A 23,577-nucleotide genomic window follows, 5' to 3' on the forward strand; every position below is an offset into this window, starting at 1 on the left:
AAATTTTTAGCATACGTTTGCTCCTGCTGGGTCAGCCGAGCAGCAAATTTCTACTTAACCACCTGCTATCATGAGAGACATCAGGGCTGCATCTTTTGAGCCCAGTACTGAGCCTGAAAAGCGTTTCCAACCCCACTTACAAGTGAAACTTGCTAAAATGTGCCTCTCTGCTCTTCACTGAAAAGCTCATTCTGCGTACATTTTTGGCATGGGTTTGCTCCTGCTGGGTCAGCCGAGCAGCAAATTTCTACTTAACCACCTGCTATCATGAGAGACATCAGGGCTGCATGTTTTGAGCCCAGTACTGAGCCTGAAAAGCATTTCCAACCCCACTTACAAATGAAACTTGCTAAAATGTGCCTGGCTGCTCTTCACTGAAAAGCTTGTTTCTGCATACATTTTTGGCATACGTTTGCTCCTGCTGCGTCAGCAGAGCAGCGAATTTCTACTTAACCACCTGCTATCATGAGACATCAGGGCTGCATCTTTTGAGCCCAGTACTGATCCTGAAAAGCGTTTCCAACCCCACTTACAAGTGAAACTTGCTAAAATGTGCCTGGCTGCTCTTCACTGAAAAGCTTGGTTCTGCACACATTTTTAGCATACGTTTGCTCCTGCTGGGTCAGCCGAGCAGATAATTTCTACTTAACCACCTGCTATCATGAGAGACATCAGGGCTGCATCTTTTGAGCCCAGTACTGAGCCTGAAAAGCGTTTCCAACCCCACTTACAAGTGAAACTTGCTAAAAATGTGCCTCTCTGCTCTTCACTGAAAAGCTTGGTTCTGCATACATTTTTCACATACGTTTGCTCCTGCTGGGTTAGCCGAGCAGCGAATTTCTACTTAACCACCTGCTATCATGAGAGACATCAGGGCTGCATCTTTTGAGCCCAGTACTGAGCCTGAAAAGCGTTTCCAACCCCACTTACAAGTGAAACTTGCTAAAATGTGCCTGGCTGCTCTTCACTGAAAAGCTTGGTTCTGCATAAATTTTTAGCATACGTTTGCTCCTGCTGGGTCAGCCGAGCAGCGAATTTCTACTTAACCACCTGCTATCATGAGAGACATCAGGGCTGCATCTTTTGAGCCCAGTACTGAGCCTGAAAAGCGTTATCAACCCCACTTACAAGTGAAACTTGCTAAACTGTGCCTCTCTGCTCTTCACTGAAAAGCTTGGTTCTGCATACATTTTTAGCATACGTTTGCTCCTGCTGGGTTAGCCGAGCAGCACATTTCTACTTAACCACCTGCTATCATGAGAGACATCAGGGCTGCATCTTTTGAGCCTAGTAGTGAGCCTGAAAAGCATTTCCAACCCCACTTACAAGTGAAACTTGCTAAAATGTGCCTGGCTGCTCTTCACTGAAAAGCTTGTTTCTGCATACATTTTTAGCATACGTTTGCTCCTGCTGGGTCAGCCGAGCAGCAAATTTCTACTTAACCACCTGCCATCATGAGAGATATCAGGGCTGCATCTTTTGAGCCCAGTACTGAGCCTGAAAAGCGTTTCCAACCCCACTTACAAGTGAAACTTGCTAAAATGTGCCTCTCTGCTCTTCACTGAAAAGCTCATTCTGCGTACATTTTTGGCATGGGTTTGCTCCTGCTGGGTCAGCCGAGCAGCAAATTTCTACTTAACCACCTGCTATCATGAGAGACATCAGGGCTGCATGTTTTGAGCCCAGTACTGAGCCTGAAAAGCGTTTCCAACCCCACTCACAAGTGAAACTTGCTAAAATGTGCCTGGCTGCTATTCACTGAAAAGCTTGGTTCTGCACACATTTTTAGCATACGTTTGCTCCTGCTGGGTCAGCCGAGCAGCACATTTCTACTTAACCACCTGCTATCATGAGAGACATCAGGGCTGCATCTTTTGAGCCCAGTACTGAGCCTGAAAAGCGTTTCCAACCCCACTTACAAGTGAAACTTGCTAAAAATGTGCCTCTCTGCTCTTCACTGAAAAGCTTGGTTCTGCATACATTTTTCGCATACGTTTGCTCCTGCTGGGTTAGCCGAGCAGCGAATTTCTACTTAACCACCTGCTATCATGAGAGACATCAGGGCTGCATCTTTTGAGGCCAGTACTAAGCCTGAAAAGCATTTCCAACCCCACTTACAAGTGAAACTTGCTAAAAATGTGCCTAGCTGCTCTTCACTGAAAAGCTTGGTTCTGCACACATTTTTAGCATACGTTTGCTCCTGCTGGGTCAGCCGAGCAGCACATTTCTACTTAACCACCTGCTATCATGAGAGACATCAGGGCTGCATCTTTTGAGCCCAGTACTGAGCCTGAAAAGCGTTTCCAACCCCACTTACAAGTGAAACTTGCTAAAAATGTGCCTCTCTGCTCTTCACTGAAAAGCTTGGTTCTGCATACATTTTTCGCATACGTTTGCTCCTGCTGGGTTAGCCGAGCAGCGAATTTCTACTTAACCACCTGCTATCATGAGAGACATCAGGGCTGCATCTTTTGAGGCCAGTACTAAGCCTGAAAAGCATTTCCAACCCCACTTACAAGTGAAACTTGCTAAAAATGTGCCTAGCTGCTCTTCACTGAAAAGCTTGTTTCTGCATACATTTTTGGCATACGTTTCCTCCTGCTGGGTCAGCCGAGCAGCGAATTTCTACTTAACCACCTGCTATCATGAGAGACATCAGGGCTGCATCTTTTGAGCCCAGTACTGAGCCTGAAAAGCGTTTCCAACCCCACTCACAAGTGAAACTTGCTAAAATGTGCCTGGCTGCTATTTACTGAAAAGCTTGGTTCTGCATACATTTTTAGCATATGTTTGCTCCTGCTGGGCCAGCCGAGCAGCGAATTTCTACTTAACCACCTGCTATCATGAGAGACAGCAGGGCTGCATCTTTGTAGCCCAGTACTGAGCCTGGAAAGCGTTTCCAACCCCACTTACAAGTGAAACTTGCTAAAATGTGCCTGGCTGCTCTTCACTGAAAAGCTTGTTTCTGCATAAATTTTTGGTATACGTTTGCTCCTGCTGCGTCAGCAGAGCAGCGAATTTCTACTTAACCACCTGCTATCATGAGAGACATCAGGGCTGCATCTTTTGAGCCCAGTACTGAGCCTGAAAAGCGTTTCCAACCCCACTCACAAGTGAAACTTGCTAAAATGTGCCTGGCTGTTCTTCACTGAAAAGCTTGGTTCTGCATACATTTTTAGCATACGTTTGCTCCTGCTGGGTCAGCCGAGCAGCGAATTTCTACTTAACCACCTGCATCATGAGAGACATCAGGGCTGCATCTTTTGAGCCCAGTACTGAGCCTGAAAAGCATTTCCAACCCCACTTACAAGTGAAACTTGCTAAAATGTGCCTGGCTGCTCTTCACTGAAAAGCTTGTTTCTGCATACATTTTTGGCATACGTTTGCTCCTGCTGCGTCAGCAGAGCAGCGAATTTCTACTTAACCACCTGCTATCATGAGAGACATCAGGGCTGCATCTTTTTAGCCCAGAGCCTGAAAAGCGTTTCCAACCCCACTTACAAGTGAAACTTGCCAAAATGTGCCTCTCTGCTCTTCAAGGAAAAGCTGATTCTGCGTACATTTTTGGCATAGGTTTGCTCCTGCTGGGTCAGCCGAGCAGCAAATTTTGACTTAACCACCTGCTATCATGAGATACAGCAGGGCTGCATCTTTTGAGGCCAGTACTGAGCCTGAAAAGCGTTTCCAACCCCACTTACAAGTGAAACTTGCTAAAATGTGCCTGGCTGCTCTTCACTGAAAAGCTTGGTTCTGCACACATTTTTAGCATACGTTTGCTCCTGCTGGGTCAGCTGAGCAGCGAATTTCTACTTAACCACCTGCTATCATGAGAGACATCAGGGATGCATCTTTTGATCCCAGTACTGAGCCTGAAAAGCGTTTCCAACCCCACTTACAAGTGAAACTTGCTAAAATGTGCCTGGCTGCTCTTCACTGAAAAGCTTGTTTCTGCATACGTTTTTGGCATACGTTTGCTCCTGCTGCGTCAGCAGAGCAGCGAATTTCTACTTAACCACCTGCTATCATGAGAGACATCAGGGCTGCATCTTTTGAGCCCAGTACAGAGCTTGAAAAGCGTTTCCAACCCCACTTACAAGTGAAACTTGCCAAAATGTGCCTCTCTGCTCTTCACTGAAAAGCTGATTCTGCGTACATTTTTGGCATAGGTTTGCTCCTGCTGGGTCAGCCGAGCAGCAAATTTCGACTTAACCACCTGCTATCATGAGATACAGCAGGGCTGCATCTTTTGAGGCCAGTACTGAGCCTGAAAAGCGTTTCCAACCCCACTTACAAGTGAAACTTGCTAAAATGTGCCTGGCTGCTCTTCACTGAAAAGCTTGTTTCTGCATAAATTTTTAGCATACGTTTGCTCCTGCTGGGTCAGCCGAGCAGCAAATTTCTACTTAACCACCTGCTATCATGAGAGACATCAGGGCTGCATCTTTTGAGCCCAGTACTGAGCCTGAAAAGCGTTTCCAACCCCACTTACAAGTGAAACTTGCTAAAATGTGCCTCTCTGCTCTTCACTGAAAAGCTCATTCTGCGTACATTTTTGGCATGGGTTTGCTCCTGCTGGGTCAGCCGAGCAGCAAATTTCTACTTAACCACCTGCTATCATGAGAGACATCAGGGATGCATCTTTTGATCCCAGTACTGAGCCTGAAAAGCGTTTCCAACCCCACTTACAAGTGAAACTTGCTAAAATGTGCCTGGCTGCTCTTCACTGAAAAGCTTGTTTCTGCATACGTTTTTGGCATACGTTTGCTCCTGCTGCGTTAGCAGAGCAGCGAATTTCTACTTAACCACCTGCTATCATGAGAGACATCAGGGCTGCATCTTTTGAGCCCAGTACAGAGCTTGAAAAGCGTTTCCAACCCCACTTACAAGTGAAACTTGCCAAAATGTGCCTCTCTGCTCTTCACTGAAAAGCTGATTCTGCGTACATTTTTGGCATAGGTTTGCTCCTGCTGGGTCAGCCGAGCAGCAAATTTCGACTTAACCACCTGCTATCATGAGATACAGCAGGGCTGCATCTTTTGAGGCCAGTACTGAGCCTGAAAAGCGTTTCCAACCCCACTTACAAGTGAAACTTGCTAAAATGTGCCTGGCTGCTCTTCACTGAAAAGCTTGTTTCTGCATAAATTTTTAGCATACGTTTGCTCCTGCTGGGTCAGCCGAGCAGCAAATTTCTACTTAACCACCTGCTATCATGAGAGACATCAGGGCTGCATCTTTTGAGCCCAGTACTGAGCCTGAAAAGCGTTTCCAACCCCACTTACAAGTGAAACTTGCTAAAATGTGCCTCTCTGCTCTTCACTGAAAAGCTCATTCTGCGTACATTTTTGGCATGGGTTTGCTCCTGCTGGGTCAGCCGAGCAGCAAATTTCTACTTAACCACCTGCTATCATGAGAGACATCAGGGCTGCATGTTTTGAGCCCAGTACTGAGCCTGAAAAGCATTTCCAACCCCACTTACAAATGAAACTTGCTAAAATGTGCCTGGCTGCTCTTCACTGAAAAGCTTGTTTCTGCATACATTTTTGGCATACGTTTGCTCCTGCTGCGTCAGCAGAGCAGCGAATTTCTACTTAACCACCTGCTATCATGAGACATCAGGGCTGCATCTTTTGAGCCCAGTACTGATCCTGAAAAGCGTTTCCAACCCCACTTACAAGTGAAACTTGCTAAAATGTGCCTGGCTGCTCTTCACTGAAAAGCTTGGTTCTGCACACATTTTTAGCATACGTTTGCTCCTGCTGGGTCAGCCGAGCAGATAATTTCTACTTAACCACCTGCTATCATGAGAGACATCAGGGCTGCATCTTTTGAGCCCAGTACTGAGCCTGAAAAGCGTTTCCAACCCCACTTACAAGTGAAACTTGCTAAAAATGTGCCTCTCTGCTCTTCACTGAAAAGCTTGGTTCTGCATACATTTTTCACATACGTTTGCTCCTGCTGGGTTAGCCGAGCAGCGAATTTCTACTTAACCACCTGCTATCATGAGAGACATCAGGGCTGCATCTTTTGAGCCCAGTACTGAGCCTGAAAAGCGTTTCCAACCCCACTTACAAGTGAAACTTGCTAAAATGTGCCTGGCTGCTCTTCACTGAAAAGCTTGGTTCTGCATAAATTTTTAGCATACGTTTGCTCCTGCTGGGTCAGCCGAGCAGCGAATTTCTACTTAACCACCTGCTATCATGAGAGACATCAGGGCTGCATCTTTTGAGCCCAGTACTGAGCCTGAAAAGCGTTATCAACCCCACTTACAAGTGAAACTTGCTAAACTGTGCCTCTCTGCTCTTCACTGAAAAGCTTGGTTCTGCATACATTTTTAGCATACGTTTGCTCCTGCTGGGTTAGCCGAGCAGCACATTTCTACTTAACCACCTGCTATCATGAGAGACATCAGGGCTGCATCTTTTGAGCCTAGTAGTGAGCCTGAAAAGCATTTCCAACCCCACTTACAAGTGAAACTTGCTAAAATGTGCCTGGCTGCTCTTCACTGAAAAGCTTGTTTCTGCATACATTTTTAGCATACGTTTGCTCCTGCTGGGTCAGCCGAGCAGCAAATTTCTACTTAACCACCTGCCATCATGAGAGATATCAGGGCTGCATCTTTTGAGCCCAGTACTGAGCCTGAAAAGCGTTTCCAACCCCACTTACAAGTGAAACTTGCTAAAATGTGCCTCTCTGCTCTTCACTGAAAAGCTCATTCTGCGTACATTTTTGGCATGGGTTTGCTCCTGCTGGGTCAGCCGAGCAGCAAATTTCTACTTAACCACCTGCTATCATGAGAGACATCAGGGCTGCATGTTTTGAGCCCAGTACTGAGCCTGAAAAGCGTTTCCAACCCCACTCACAAGTGAAACTTGCTAAAATGTGCCTGGCTGCTATTCACTGAAAAGCTTGGTTCTGCACACATTTTTAGCATACGTTTGCTCCTGCTGGGTCAGCCGAGCAGCACATTTCTACTTAACCACCTGCTATCATGAGAGACATCAGGGCTGCATCTTTTGAGCCCAGTACTGAGCCTGAAAAGCGTTTCCAACCCCACTTACAAGTGAAACTTGCTAAAAATGTGCCTCTCTGCTCTTCACTGAAAAGCTTGGTTCTGCATACATTTTTCGCATACGTTTGCTCCTGCTGGGTTAGCCGAGCAGCGAATTTCTACTTAACCACCTGCTATCATGAGAGACATCAGGGCTGCATCTTTTGAGGCCAGTACTAAGCCTGAAAAGCATTTCCAACCCCACTTACAAGTGAAACTTGCTAAAAATGTGCCTAGCTGCTCTTCACTGAAAAGCTTGTTTCTGCATACATTTTTGGCATACGTTTCCTCCTGCTGGGTCAGCCGAGCAGCGAATTTCTACTTAACCACCTGCTATCATGAGAGAAATCAGGGCTGCATCTTTTGAGCCCAGTACTGAGCCTGAAAAGCGTTTCCAACCCCACTCACAAGTGAAACTTGCTAAAATGTGCCTGGCTGCTATTCACTGAAAAGCTTGGTTCTGCATACATTTTTAGCATATGTTTGCTCCTGCTGGGCCAGCCGAGCAGCGAATTTCTACTTAAACACCTGCTATCATGAGAGACAGCAGGGCTGCATCTTTGTAGCCCAGTACTGAGCCTGGAAAGCGTTTCCAACCCCACTTACAAGTGAAACTTGCTAAAATGTGCCTGGCTGCTCTTCACTGAAAAGCTTGTTTCTGCATAAATTTTTGGTATACGTTTGCTCCTGCTGCGTCAGCAGAGCAGCGAATTTCTACTTAACCACCTGCTATCATGAGAGACATCAGGGCTGCATCTTTTGAGCCCAGTACTGAGCCTGAAAAGCGTTTCCAACCCCACTCACAAGTGAAACTTGCTAAAATGTGCCTGGCTGTTCTTCACTGAAAAGCTTGGTTCTGCATACATTTTTAGCATACGTTTGCTCCTGCTGGGTCAGCCGAGCAGCGAATTTCTACTTAACCACCTGCATCATGAGAGACATCAGGGCTGCATCTTTTGAGCCCAGTACTGAGCCTGAAAAGCATTTCCAACCCCACTTACAAGTGAAACTTGCTAAAATGTGCCTGGCTGCTCTTCACTGAAAAGCTTGTTTCTGCATACATTTTTGGCATACGTTTGCTCCTGCTGCGTCAGCAGAGCAGCGAATTTCTACTTAACCACCTGCTATCATGAGAGACATCAGGGCTGCATCTTTTTAGCCCAGAGCCTGAAAAGCGTTTCCAACCCCACTTACAAGTGAAACTTGCCAAAATGTGCCTCTCTGCTCTTCAAGGAAAAGCTGATTCTGCGTACATTTTTGGCATAGGTTTGCTCCTGCTGGGTCAGCCGAGCAGCAAATTTTGACTTAACCACCTGCTATCATGAGATACAGCAGGGCTGCATCTTTTGAGGCCAGTACTGAGCCTGAAAAGCGTTTCCAACCCCACTTACAAGTGAAACTTGCTAAAATGTGCCTGGCTGCTCTTCACTGAAAAGCTTGGTTCTGCACACATTTTTAGCATACGTTTGCTCCTGCTGGGTCAGCTGAGCAGCGAATTTCTACTTAACCACCTGCTATCATGAGAGACATCAGGGATGCATCTTTTGATCCCAGTACTGAGCCTGAAAAGCGTTTCCAACCCCACTTACAAGTGAAACTTGCTAAAATGTGCCTGGCTGCTCTTCACTGAAAAGCTTGTTTCTGCATACGTTTTTGGCATACGTTTGCTCCTGCTGCGTCAGCAGAGCAGCGAATTTCTACTTAACCACCTGCTATCATGAGAGACATCAGGGCTGCATCTTTTGAGCCCAGTACAGAGCTTGAAAAGCGTTTCCAACCCCACTTACAAGTGAAACTTGCCAAAATGTGCCTCTCTGCTCTTCACTGAAAAGCTGATTCTGCGTACATTTTTGGCATAGGTTTGCTCCTGCTGGGTCAGCCGAGCAGCAAATTTCGACTTAACCACCTGCTATCATGAGATACAGCAGGGCTGCATCTTTTGAGGCCAGTACTGAGCCTGAAAAGCGTTTCCAACCCCACTTACAAGTGAAACTTGCTAAAATGTGCCTGGCTGCTCTTCACTGAAAAGCTTGTTTCTGCATAAATTTTTAGCATACGTTTGCTCCTGCTGGGTCAGCCGAGCAGCAAATTTCTACTTAACCACCTGCTATCATGAGAGACATCAGGGCTGCATCTTTTGAGCCCAGTACTGAGCCTGAAAAGCGTTTCCAACCCCACTTACAAGTGAAACTTGCTAAAATGTGCCTCTCTGCTCTTCACTGAAAAGCTCATTCTGCGTACATTTTTGGCATGGGTTTGCTCCTGCTGGGTCAGCCGAGCAGCAAATTTCTACTTAACCACCTGCTATCATGAGAGACATCAGGGCTGCATGTTTTGAGCCCAGTACTGAGCCTGAAAAGCATTTCCAACCCCACTTACAAATGAAACTTGCTAAAATGTGCCTGGCTGCTCTTCACTGAAAAGCTTGTTTCTGCATACATTTTTGGCATACGTTTGCTCCTGCTGCGTCAGCAGAGCAGCGAATTTCTACTTAACCACCTGCTATCATGAGACATCAGGGCTGCATCTTTTGAGCCCAGTACTGATCCTGAAAAGCGTTTCCAACCCCACTTACAAGTGAAACTTGCTAAAATGTGCCTGGCTGCTCTTCACTGAAAAGCTTGGTTCTGCACACATTTTTAGCATACGTTTGCTCCTGCTGGGTCAGCCGAGCAGATAATTTCTACTTAACCACCTGCTATCATGAGAGACATCAGGGCTGCATCTTTTGAGCCCAGTACTGAGCCTGAAAAGCGTTTCCAACCCCACTTACAAGTGAAACTTGCTAAAAATGTGCCTCTCTGCTCTTCACTGAAAAGCTTGGTTCTGCATACATTTTTCACATACGTTTGCTCCTGCTGGGTTAGCCGAGCAGCGAATTTCTACTTAACCACCTGCTATCATGAGAGACATCAGGGCTGCATCTTTTGAGCCCAGTACTGAGCCTGAAAAGCGTTTCCAACCCCACTTACAAGTGAAACTTGCTAAAATGTGCCTGGCTGCTCTTCACTGAAAAGCTTGGTTCTGCATAAATTTTTAGCATACGTTTGCTCCTGCTGGGTCAGCCGAGCAGCGAATTTCTACTTAACCACCTGCTATCATGAGAGACATCAGGGCTGCATCTTTTGAGCCCAGTACTGAGCCTGAAAAGCGTTATCAACCCCACTTACAAGTGAAACTTGCTAAACTGTGCCTCTCTGCTCTTCACTGAAAAGCTTGGTTCTGCATACATTTTTAGCATACGTTTGCTCCTGCTGGGTTAGCCGAGCAGCACATTTCTACTTAACCACCTGCTATCATGAGAGACATCAGGGCTGCATCTTTTGAGCCTAGTAGTGAGCCTGAAAAGCATTTCCAACCCCACTTACAAGTGAAACTTGCTAAAATGTGCCTGGCTGCTCTTCACTGAAAAGCTTGTTTCTGCATACATTTTTAGCATACGTTTGCTCCTGCTGGGTCAGCCGAGCAGCAAATTTCTACTTAACCACCTGCCATCATGAGAGATATCAGGGCTGCATCTTTTGAGCCCAGTACTGAGCCTGAAAAGCGTTTCCAACCCCACTTACAAGTGAAACTTGCTAAAATGTGCCTCTCTGCTCTTCACTGAAAAGCTCATTCTGCGTACATTTTTGGCATGGGTTTGCTCCTGCTGGGTCAGCCGAGCAGCAAATTTCTACTTAACCACCTGCTATCATGAGAGACATTAGGGCTGCATGTTTTGAGCCCAGTACTGAGCCTGAAAAGCATTTCTAACCCCACTTACAAATGAAACTTGCTAAAATGTGCCTGGCTGCTCTTCACTGAAAAGCTTGTTTCTGCATACATTTTTGGCATACGTTTGCTCCTGCTGCGTCAGCAGAGCAGCAAATTTCTACTTAACCACCTGCTATCATGAGACATCAGGGCTGCATCTTTTGAGCCCAGTACTGATCCTGAAAAGCGTTTCCAACCCCACTTACAAGTGAAACTTGCTAAAATGTGCCTGGCTGCTCTTCACTGAAAAGCTTGGTTCTGCGCACATTTTTAGCATACGTTTGCTCCTGCTGGGTCAGCCGAGCAGCACATTTCTACTTAACCACCTGCTATCATGAGAGACATCAGGGCTGCATCTTTTGAGCCCAGTACTGAGCCTGAAAAGCGTTTCCAACCCCACTTACAAGTGAAACTTGCTAAAAATGTGCCTCTCTGCTCTTCACTGAAAAGCTTGGTTCTGCATACATTTTTCGCATACGTTTGCTCCTGCTGGGTTAGCCGAGCAGCGAATTTCTACTTAACCACCTGCTATCATGAGAGACATCAGGGCTGCATCTTTTGAGGCCAGTACTAAGCCTGAAAAGCATTTCCAACCCCACTTACAAGTGAAACTTGCTAAAAATGTGCCTAGCTGCTCTTCACTGAAAAGCTTGTTTCTGCATACATTTTTGGCATACGTTTCCTCCTGCTGGGTCAGCCGAGCAGCGAATTTCTACTTAACCACCTGCTATCATGAGAGACATCAGGGCTGCATCTTTTGAGCCCAGTACTGAGCCTGAAAAGCGTTTCCAACCCCACTCACAAGTGAAACTTGCTAAAATGTGCCTGGCTGCTATTCACTGAAAAGCTTGGTTCTGCATACATTTTTAGCATATGTTTGCTCCTGCTGGGCCAGCCGAGCAGCGAATTTCTACTTAACCACCTGCTATCATGAGAGACAGCAGGGCTGCATCTTTGTAGCCCAGTACTGAGCCTGGAAAGCATTTCCAACCCCACTTACAAGTGAAACTTGCTAAAATGTGCCTGGCTGCTCTTCACTGAAAAGCTTGTTTCTGCATAAATTTTTGGTATACGTTTGCTCCTGCTGCGTCAGCAGAGCAGCGAATTTCTACTTAACCACCTGCTATCATGAGAGACATCAGGGCTGCATCTTTTGAGCCCAGTACTGAGCCTGAAAAGCGTTTCCAACCCCACTCACAAGTGAAACTTGCTAAAATGTGCCTGGCTGTTCTTCACTGAAAAGCTTGGTTCTGCATACATTTTTAGCATACGTTTGCTCCTGCTGGGTCAGCCGAGCAGCGAATTTCTACTTAACCACCTGCATCATGAGAGACATCAGGGCTGCATCTTTTGAGCCCAGTACTGAGCCTGAAAAGCATTTCCAACCCCACTTACAAGTGAAACTTGCTAAAATGTGCCTGGCTGCTCTTCACTGAAAAGCTTGTTTCTGCATACATTTTTGGCATACGTTTGCTCCTGCTGCGTCAGCAGAGCAGCGAATTTCTACTTAACCACCTGCTATCATGAGAGACATCAGGGCTGCATCTTTTTAGCCCAGAGCCTGAAAAGCGTTTCCAACCCCACTTACAAGTGAAACTTGCCAAAATGTGCCTCTCTGCTCTTCAAGGAAAAGCTGATTCTGCGTACATTTTTGGCATAGGTTTGCTCCTGCTGGGTCAGCCGAGCAGCAAATTTTGACTTAACCACCTGCTATCATGAGATACAGCAGGGCTGCATCTTTTGAGGCCAGTACTGAGCCTGAAAAGCGTTTCCAACCCCACTTACAAGTGAAACTTGCTAAAATGTGCCTGGCTGCTCTTCACTGAAAAGCTTGGTTCTGCACACATTTTTAGCATACGTTTGCTCCTGCTGGGTCAGCTGAGCAGCGAATTTCTACTTAACCACCTGCTATCATGAGAGACATCAGGGATGCATCTTTTGATCCCAGTACTGAGCCTGAAAAGCGTTTCCAACCCCACTTACAAGTGAAACTTGCTAAAATGTGCCTGGCTGCTCTTCACTGAAAAGCTTGTTTCTGCATACGTTTTTGGCATACGTTTGCTCCTGCTGCGTCAGCAGAGCAGCGAATTTCTACTTAACCACCTGCTATCATGAGAGACATCAGGGCTGCATCTTTTGAGCCCAGTACAGAGCTTGAAAAGCGTTTTCAACCCCACTTACAAGTGAAACTTGCCAAAATGTGCCTCTCTGCTCTTCACTGAAAAGCTGATTCTGCGTACATTTTTGGCATAGGTTTGCTCCTGCTGGGTCAGCCGAGCAGCAAATTTCGACTTAACCACCTGCTATCATGAGATACAGCAGGGCTGCATCTTTTGAGGCCAGTACTGAGCCTGAAAAGCGTTTCCAACCCCACTTACAAGTGAAACTTGCTAAAATGTGCCTGGCTGCTCTTCACTGAAAAGCTTGTTTCTGCATACATTTTTAGCATACGTTTGCTCCTGCTGGGTCAGCCGAGCAGCAAATTTCTACTTAACCACCTGCTATCATGAGAGACATCAGGGCTGCATCTTTTGAGCCCAGTACTGAGCCTGAAAAGCGTTTCCAACCCCACTTACAAGTGAAACTTGCTAAAATGTGCCTCTCTGCTCTTCACTGAAAAGCTCATTCTGCGTACATTTTTGGCATGGGTTTGCTCCTGCTGGGTCAGCCGAGCAGCAAATTTCTACTTAACCACCTGCTATCATGAGAGACATCAGGGCTGCATGTTTTGAGCCCAGTACTGAGCCTGAAAAGCATTTCCAACCCCTCTTACAAATGAAACTTGCTAAAATGTGCCTGGCTGCTCTTCACTGAAAAGCTTGTTTCTGCATACATTTTTGGCATACGTTTGCTCCTGCTGCGTCAGCAGAGCAGCGAATTTCTACTTAACCACCTGCTATCATGAGACATCAGGGCTGCATCTTTTGAGCCCAGTACTGATCCTGAAAAGCGTTTCCAACCCCACTTACAAGTGAAACTTGCTAAAATGTGCCTGGCTGCTCTTCACTGAAAAGCTTGGTTCTGCACACATTTTTAGCATACGTTTGCTCCTGCTGGGTCAGCCGAGCAGATAATTTCTACTTAACCACCTGCTATCATGAGAGACATCAGGGCTGCATCTTTTGAGCCCAGTACTGAGCCTGAAAAGCGTTTCCAACCCCACTTACAAGTGAAACTTGCTAAAAATGTGCCTCTCTGCTCTTCACTGAAAAGCTTGGTTCTGCATACATTTTTCACATACGTTTGCTCCTGCTGGGTTAGCCGAGCAGCGAATTTCTACTTAACCACCTGCTATCATGAGAGACATCAGGGATGCATCTTTTGAGCCCAGTACTGAGCCTGAAAAGCGTTTCCAACCCCACTTACAAGTGCAACTTGCTAAAATGTGCCTCTCTGCTCTTCACTGAAAAGCTGATTCTGCGTACATTTTTGGCATAGGTTTGCTCCTGCTGGGTCAGCCGAGCAGCACATTTCTACTTAACCACCTGCTATCATGAGAGACATCAGGGCTGCATCTTTTGAGGCCAGTACTAAGCCTGAAAAGCATTTCCAACCCCACTTACAAGTGAAACTTGCTAAAAATGTGCCTAGCTGCTCTTCACTGAAAAGCTTGTTTCTGCATACATTTTTGGCATACGTTTGCTCCTGCTGGGTCAGCCGAGCAGCGAATTTCTACTTAACCACCTGCTATCATGAGAGACATCAGGGCTGCATCTTTTGAGCCCAGTACTGAGCCTGAAAAGCGTTTCCAACCCCACTCACAAGTGAAACTTGCTAAAATGTGCCTGGCTGCTATTCACTGAAAAGCTTGGTTCTGCACACATTTTTAGCATACGTTTGCTCCTGCTGGGTCAGCCGAGCAGCACATTTCTACTTAACCACCTGCTATCATGAGAGACATCATGGCTGCATCTTTTGAGCCCAGTACTGAGCCTGAAAAGCGTTTCCAACCCCACTTACAAGTGAAACTTGCTAAAATGTGCCTGGCTGCTCTTCACTGAAAAGCTTGGTTCTGCATACATTTTTAGCATATGTTTGCTCCTGCTGGGCCAGCCGAGCAGCGAATTTCTACTTAACCACCTGCTATCATGAGAGACAGCAGGGCTGCATCTTTTGAGCCCAGTACTGAGCCTGAAAAGCGTTTCCAACCCCACTTACAATTGAAACTTGCTAAAATGTGCCTGGCTGTTCTTCACTGAAAAGCTTTGTTCTGCATACATTTTTAGCATACGTTTGCTCCTGTTGGGTCAGCCGAGCAGCAAATTTCTACTTAACCACCTGCATCATGAGAGACATCAGGGCTGCATCTTTTGAGCCCAGTACTGAGCCTGAAAAGCATTCCCAACCCCACTTACAAGTGAAACTTGCTAAAATGTGCCTGGCTGCTCTTCACTGAAAAGCTTGTTTCTGCATACATTTTTGGCATACGTTTGCTCCTGCTGCGTCAGCAGAGCAGCGAATTTCTACTTAACCACCTGCTATCATGAGAGACATCAGGGCTGCATCTTTTGAGCCCAGTACTGAGCCTGAAAAGCGTTTCCAACCCCACTTACAAGTGAAACTTGCCAAAATGTGCCTCTCTGCTCTTCACTGAAAAGCTTATTCTGCGTACATTTTTGGCATAGGTTTGCTCCTGCTGGGTCAGCCGAGCAGCAAATTTTGACTTAACCACCTGCTATCATGAGATACAGCAGGGGTGCATCTTTTGAGGCCAGTACTGAGCCTGAAAAGTGTTTCCAACCCCACTTACAAGTGAAACTTGCTAAAATGTGCCTGGCTGCTCTTCACTGAAAAGCTTGTTTCTGCATACATTTTTGTCATACGTTTGCTCCTGCTGCGTCAGCAGAGCAGCGAATTTCTACTTAACCACCTGCTATCATGAGAGACATCAGGGCTGCATCTTTGAGCCCAGTACTGAGCCTGAAAAGCGTTTCCAACCCCACTTACAAGTGAAACTTGCCAAAATGTGCCTCTCTGCTCTTCACTAAAAAGCTGATTCTGCGTACATTTTTGGCATAGGTTTGCTCCTGCTGGGTCAGCCGAGCAGCACATTTCTACTTAACCACCTGCTATCATGAGAGACATCAGGGCTGCATCTTTTGAGGCCAGTACTAAGCCTGAAAAGCATTTCCAACCCCACTTACAAGTGAAACTTGCTAAAAATGTGCCTAGCTGCTCTTCACTGAAAAGCTTGTTTCTGCATACATTTTTGGCATACGTTTGCTCCTGCTGGGTCAGCCGAGCAGCGAATTTCTACTTAACCACCTGCTATCATGAGAGACATCAGGGCTGCATCTTTTGAGCCCAGTACTGAGCCTGAAAAGCGTTTCCAACCCCACTCACAAGTGAAACTTGCTAAAATGTGCCTGGCTGCTATTCACTGAAAAGCTTGGTTCTGCACACATTTTTAGCATACGTTTGCTCCTGCTGGGTCAGCCGAGCAGCACATTTCTACTTAACCACCTGCTATCATGAGAGACATCAGAGCTGCATCTTTTGAGCCCAGTACTGAGCCTGAAAAGCGTTTCCAACCCCACTTACAAGTGAAACTTGCTAAAATGTGCCTGGCTGCTCTTCACTGAAAAGCTTGGTTCTGCATACATTTTTAGCATACGTTTGCTCCTGCTGGGTCAGCCGAGCAGCACATTTCTACTTAACCACCTGCTATCATGAGAGACATCAGGGCTGCATCTTTTGAGCCTAGTAGTGAGCCTGAAAAGCATTTCCAACCCCACTTACAAGTGAAACTTGCTAAAATGTGCATGGCTGCTCTTCACTGAAAAGCTTGGTTCTGCACACATTTTTAGCATACGTTTGCTCCTGCTGGGTCAGCCGAGCAGCAAATTTCTACTTAACCACCTGCTATCATGAGAGACATCAGGCTGCATCTTTTGAGCCCAGTACTGAGCCTGAAAAGCGTTTCCAACCCCACTTACAAGTGCAACTTGCTAAAATGTGCCTCTCTGCTCTTCACTGAAAAGCTGATTCTGCGTACATTTTTGGCATAGGTTTGCTCCTGCTGGGTCAGCCGAGCAGCACATTTCTACTTAACCACCTGCTATCATGAGAGACATCAGGGCTGCATCTTTTGAGGCCAGTACTAAGCCTGAAAAGCATTTCCAACCCCACTTACAAGTGAAACTTGCTAAAAATGTGCCTAGCTGCTCTTCACTGAAAAGCTTGTTTCTGCATACATTTTTGGCATACGTTTGCTCCTGCTGGGTCAGCCGAGCAGCGAATTTCTACTTAACCACCTGCTATCATGAGAGACATCAGGGCTGCATCTTTTGAGCCCAGTACTGAGCCTGAAAAGCGTTTCCAACCCCACTCACAAGTGAAACTTGCTAAAATGTGCCTGGCTGCTATTCACTGAAAAGCTTGGTTCTGCACACATTTTTAGCATACGTTTGCTCCTGCTGGGTCAGCCGAGCAGCACATTTCTACTTAACCACCTGCTATCATGAGAGACATCATGGCTGCATCTTTTGAGCCCAGTACTGAGCCTGAAAAGCGTTTCCAACCCCACTTACAAGTGAAACTTGCTAAAATGTGCCTGGCTGCTCTTTACTGAAAAGCTTGGTTCTGCATACATTTTTAGCATATGTTTGCTCCTGCTGGGCCAGCCGAGCAGCGAATTTCTACTTAACCACCTGCTATCATGAGAGACAGCAGGGCTGCATCTTTTGAGCCCAGTACTGAGCCTGAAAAGCGTTTCCAACCCCACTTACAATTGAAACTTGCTAAAATGTGCCTGGCTGTTCTTCACTGAAAAGCTTTGTTCTGCATACATTTTTAGCATACGTTTGCTCCTGTTGGGTCAGCCGAGCAGCAAATTTCTACTTAACCACCTGCATCATGAGAGACATCAGGGCTGCATCTTTTGAGCCCAGTACTGAGCCTGAAAAGCATTTCCAACCCCACTTACAAGTGAAACTTGCTAAAATGTGCCTGGCTGCTCTTCACTGAAAAGCTTGTTTCTGCATAAATTTTTAGCATACGTTTGCTCCTGCTGGGTCAGCCGAGCAGCAAATTTCTACTTAACCACCTGCTATCATGAGAGACATCAGGGCTGCATCTTTTGAGCCCAGTACTGAGCCTGAAAAGCGTTTCCAACCCCACTTACAAGTGAAACTTGCTAAAATGTGCCTCTCTGCTCTTCACTGAAAAGCTCATTCTGCGTACATTTTTGGCATGGGTTTGCTCCTGCTGGGTCAGCCGAGCAGCAAATTTCTACTTAACCACCTGCTATCATGAGAGACATCAGGGCTGCATGTTTTGAGCCCAGTACTGAGCCTGAAAAGCATTTCCAACCCCTCTTACAAATGAAACTTGCTAAAATGTGCCTGGCTGCTCTTCACTGAAAAGCTTGTTTCTGCATACATTTTTGGCATACGTTTGCTCCTGCTGCGTCAGCAGAGCAGCAAATTTCTACTTAACCACCTGCTATCATGAGACATCAGGGCTGCATCTTTTGAGCCCAGTACTGATCCTGAAAAGCGTTTCCAACCCCACTTACAAGTGAAACTTGCTAAAATGTGCCTGGCTGCTCTTCACTGAAAAGCTTGGTTCTGCACACATTTTTAGCATACGTTTGCTCCTGCTGGGTCAGCCGAGCAGATAATTTCTACTTAACCACCTGCTATCATGAGAGACATCAGGGCTGCATCTTTTGAGCCCAGTACTGAGCCTGAAAAGCGTTTCCAACCCCACTTACAAGTGAAACTTGCTAAAAATGTGCCTCTCTGCTCTTCACTGAAAAGCTTGGTTCTGCATACATTTTTCACATACGTTTGCTCCTGCTGGGTTAGCCGAGCAGCGAATTTCTACTTAACCACCTGCTATCATGAGAGACATCAGGGATGCATCTTTTGAGCCCAGTACTGAGCCTGAAAAGCGTTTCCAACCCCACTTACAAGTGCAACTTGCTAAAATGTGCCTCTCTGCTCTTCACTGAAAAGCTGATTCTGCGTACATTTTTGGCATAGGTTTGCTCCTGCTGGGTCAGCCGAGCAGCACATTTCTACTTAACCACCTGCTATCATGAGAGACATCAGGGCTGCATCTTTTGAGGCCAGTACTAAGCCTGAAAAGCATTTCCAACCCCACTTACAAGTGAAACTTGCTAAAAATGTGCCTAGCTGCTCTTCACTGAAAAGCTTGTTTCTGCATACATTTTTGGCATACGTTTGCTCCTGCTGGGTCAGCCGAGCAGCGAATTTCTACTTAACCACCTGCTATCATGAGAGACATCAGGGCTGCATCTTTTGAGCCCAGTACTGAGCCTGAAAAGCGTTTCCAACCCCACTCACAAGTGAAACTTGCTAAAATGTGCCTGGCTGCTATTCACTGAAAAGCTTGGTTCTGCACACATTTTTAGCATACGTTTGCTCCTGCTGGGTCAGCCGAGCAGCACATTTCTACTTAACCACCTGCTATCATGAGAGACATCATGGCTGCATCTTTTGAGCCCAGTACTGAGCCTGAAAAGCGTTTCCAACCCCACTTACAAGTGAAACTTGCTAAAATGTGCCTGGCTGCTCTTCACTGAAAAGCTTGGTTCTGCATACATTTTTAGCATATGTTTGCTCCTGCTGGGCCAGCCGAGCAGCGAATTTCTACTTAACCACCTGCTATCATGAGAGACAGCAGGGCTGCATCTTTTGAGCCCAGTACTGAGCCTGAAAAGCGTTTCCAACCCCACTTACAATTGAAACTTGCTAAAATGTGCCTGGCTGTTCTTCACTGAAAAGCTTTGTTCTGCATACATTTTTAGCATACGTTTGCTCCTGTTGGGTCAGCCGAGCAGCAAATTTCTACTTAACCACCTGCATCATGAGAGACATCAGGGCTGCATCTTTTGAGCCCAGTACTGAGCCTGAAAAGCATTCCCAACCCCACTTACAAGTGAAACTTGCTAAAATGTGCCTGGCTGCTCTTCACTGAAAAGCTTGTTTCTGCATACATTTTTGGCATACGTTTGCTCCTGCTGCGTCAGCAGAGCAGCGAATTTCTACTTAACCACCTGCTATCATGAGAGACATCAGGGCTGCATCTTTTGAGCCCAGTACTGAGCCTGAAAAGCGTTTCCAACCCCACTTACAAGTGAAACTTGCCAAAATGTGCCTCTCTGCTCTTCACTGAAAAGCTTATTCTGCGTACATTTTTGGCATAGGTTTGCTCCTGCTGGGTCAGCCGAGCAGCAAATTTTGACTTAACCACCTGCTATCATGAGATACAGCAGGGGTGCATCTTTTGAGGCCAGTACTGAGCCTGAAAAGTGTTTCCAACCCCACTTACAAGTGAAACTTGCTAAAATGTGCCTGGCTGCTCTTCACTGAAAAGCCTGTTTCTGCATACATTTTTGTCATACGTTTGCTCCTGCTGCGTCAGCAGAGCAGCGAATTTCTACTTAACCACCTGCTATCATGAGAGACATCAGGGCTGCATCTTTGAGCCCAGTACTGAGCCTGAAAAGCGTTTCCAACCCCACTTACAAGTGAAACTTGCCAAAATGTGCCTCTCTGCTCTTCACTAAAAAGCTGATTCTGCGTACATTTTTGGCATAGGTTTGCTCCTGCTGGGTCAGCCGAGCAGCACATTTCTACTTAACCACCTGCTATCATGAGAGACATCAGGGCTGCATCTTTTGAGGCCAGTACTAAGCCTGAAAAGCATTTCCAACCCCACTTACAAGTGAAACTTGCTAAAAATGTGCCTAGCTGCTCTTCACTGAAAAGCTTGTTTCTGCATACATTTTTGGCATACGTTTGCTCCTGCTGGGTCAGCCGAGCAGCGAATTTCTACTTAACCACCTGCTATCATGAGAGACATCAGGGCTGCATCTTTTGAGCCCAGTACTGAGCCTGAAAAGCGTTTCCAACCCCACTCACAAGTGAAACTTGCTAAAATGTGCCTGGCTGCTATTCACTGAAAAGCTTGGTTCTGCACACATTTTTAGCATACGTTTGCTCCTGCTGGGTCAGCCGAGCAGCACATTTCTACTTAACCACCTGCTATCATGAGAGACATCAGAGCTGCATCTTTTGAGCCCAGTACTGAGCCTGAAAAGCGTTTCCAACCCCACTTACAAGTGAAACTTGCTAAAATGTGCCTGGCTGCTCTTCACTGAAAAGCTTGGTTCTGCATACATTTTTAGCATACGTTTGCTCCTGCTGGGTCAGCCGAGCAGCACATTTCTACTTAACCACCTGCTATCATGAGAGACATCAGGGCTGCATCTTTTGAGCCTAGTAGTGAGCCTGAAAAGCATTTCCAACCCCACTTACAAGTGAAACTTGCTAAAATGTGCATGGCTGCTCTTCACTGAAAAGCTTGGTTCTGCACACATTTTTAGCATACGTTTGCTCCTGCTGGGTCAGCCGAGCAGCAAATTTCTACTTAACCACCTGCTATCATGAGAGACATCAGGCTGCATCTTTTGAGCCCAGTACTGAGCCTGAAAAGCGTTTCCAACCCCACTTACAAGTGCAACTTGCTAAAATGTGCCTCTCTGCTCTTCACTGAAAAGCTGATTCTGCGTACATTTTTGGCATAGGTTTGCTCCTGCTGGGTCAGCCGAGCAGCACATTTCTACTTAACCACCTGCTATCATGAGAGACATCAGGGCTGCATCTTTTGAGGCCAGTACTAAGCCTGAAAAGCATTTCCAACCCCACTTACAAGTGAAACTTGCTAAAAATGTGCCTAGCTGCTCTTCACTGAAAAGCTTGTTTCTGCATACATTTTTGGCATACGTTTGCTCCTGCTGGGTCAGCCGAGCAGCGAATTTCTACTTAACCACCTGCTATCATGAGAGACATCAGGGCTGCATCTTTTGAGCCCAGTACTGAGCCTGAAAAGCGTTTCCAACCCCACTCACAAGTGAAACTTGCTAAAATGTGCCTGGCTGCTATTCACTGAAAAGCTTGGTTCTGCACACATTTTTAGCATACGTTTGCTCCTGCTGGGTCAGCCGAGCAGCACATTTCTACTTAACCACCTGCTATCATGAGAGACATCATGGCTGCATCTTTTGAGCCCAGTACTGAGCCTGAAAAGCGTTTCCAACCCCACTTACAAGTGAAACTTGCTAAAATGTGCCTGGCTGCTCTTTACTGAAAAGCTTGGTTCTGCATACATTTTTAGCATATGTTTGCTCCTGCTGGGCCAGCCGAGCAGCGAATTTCTACTTAACCACCTGCTATCATGAGAGACAGCAGGGCTGCATCTTTTGAGCCCAGTACTGAGCCTGAAAAGCGTTTCCAACCCCACTTACAATTGAAACTTGCTAAAATGTGCCTGGCTGTTCTTCACTGAAAAGCTTTGTTCTGCATACATTTTTAGCATACGTTTGCTCCTGTTGGGTCAGCCGAGCAGCAAATTTCTACTTAACCACCTGCATCATGAGAGACATCAGGGCTGCATCTTTTGAGCCCAGTACTGAGCCTGAAAAGCATTTCCAACCCCACTTACAAGTGAAACTTGCTAAAATGTGCCTGGCTGCTCTTCACTGAAAAGCTTGTTTCTGCATACATTTTTGGCATACGTTTGCTCCTGCTGCGTCAGCAGAGCAGCGAATTTCTACTTAACCACCTGCTATCATGAGAGACATCAGGGCTGCATCTTTTGAGCCCAGTACTGAGCCTGAAAAGCGTTTCCAACCCCACTTACAAGTGAAACTTGCCAAAATGTGCCTCTCTGCTCTTCACTGAAAAGCTTATTCTGCGTACATTTTTGGCATAGGTTTGCTCCTGCTGGGTCAGCCGAGCAGCAAATTTTGACTTAACCACCTGCTATCATGAGATACAGCAGGGGTGCATCTTTTGAGGCCAGTACTGAGCCTGAAAAGTGTTTTCAACCCCACTTACAAGTGAAACTTGCTAAAATGTGCCTGGCTGCTCTTCACTGAAAAGCTTGTTTCTGCATACATTTTTGTCATACGTTTGCTCCTGCTGCGTCAGCAGAGCAGCGAATTTCTACTTAACCACCTGCTATCATGAGAGACATCAGGGCTGCATCTTTGAGCCCAGTACTGAGCCTGAAAAGCGTTTCCAACCCCACTTACAAGTGAAACTTGCCAAAATGTGCCTCTCTGCTCTTCACTAAAAAGCTGATTCTGCGTACATTTTTGGCATAGGTTTGCTCCTGCTGGGTCAGCCGAGCAGCACATTTCTACTTAACCACCTGCTATCATGAGAGACATCAGGGCTGCATCTTTTGAGGCCAGTACTAAGCCTGAAAAGCATTTCCAACCCCACTTACAAGTGAAACTTGCTAAAAATGTGCCTAGCTGCTCTTCACTGAAAAGCTTGTTTCTGCATACATTTTTGGCATACGTTTGCTCCTGCTGGGTCAGCCGAGCAGCGAATTTCTACTTAACCACCTGCTATCATGAGAGACATCAGGGCTGCATCTTTTGAGCCCAGTACTGAGCCTGAAAAGCGTTTCCAACCCCACTCACAAGTGAAACTTGCTAAAATGTGCCTGGCTGCTATTCACTGAAAAGCTTGGTTCTGCACACATTTTTAGCATACGTTTGCTCCTGCTGGGTCAGCCGAGCAGCACATTTCTACTTAACCACCTGCTATCATGAGAGACATCAGAGCTGCATCTTTTGAGCCCAGTACTGAGCCTGAAAAGCGTTTCCAACCCCACTTACAAGTGAAACTTGCTAAAATGTGCCTGGCTGCTCTTCACTGAAAAGCTTGGTTCTGCATACATTTTTAGCATACGTTTGCTCCTGCTGGGTCAGCCGAGCAGCACATTTCTACTTAACC

This window comes from Lissotriton helveticus, chromosome 5_1, assembly GCF_964261635.1.
Source record: "Lissotriton helveticus chromosome 5_1, aLisHel1.1, whole genome shotgun sequence".
Lineage (NCBI taxonomy): Eukaryota > Metazoa > Chordata > Amphibia > Caudata > Salamandridae > Lissotriton > Lissotriton helveticus.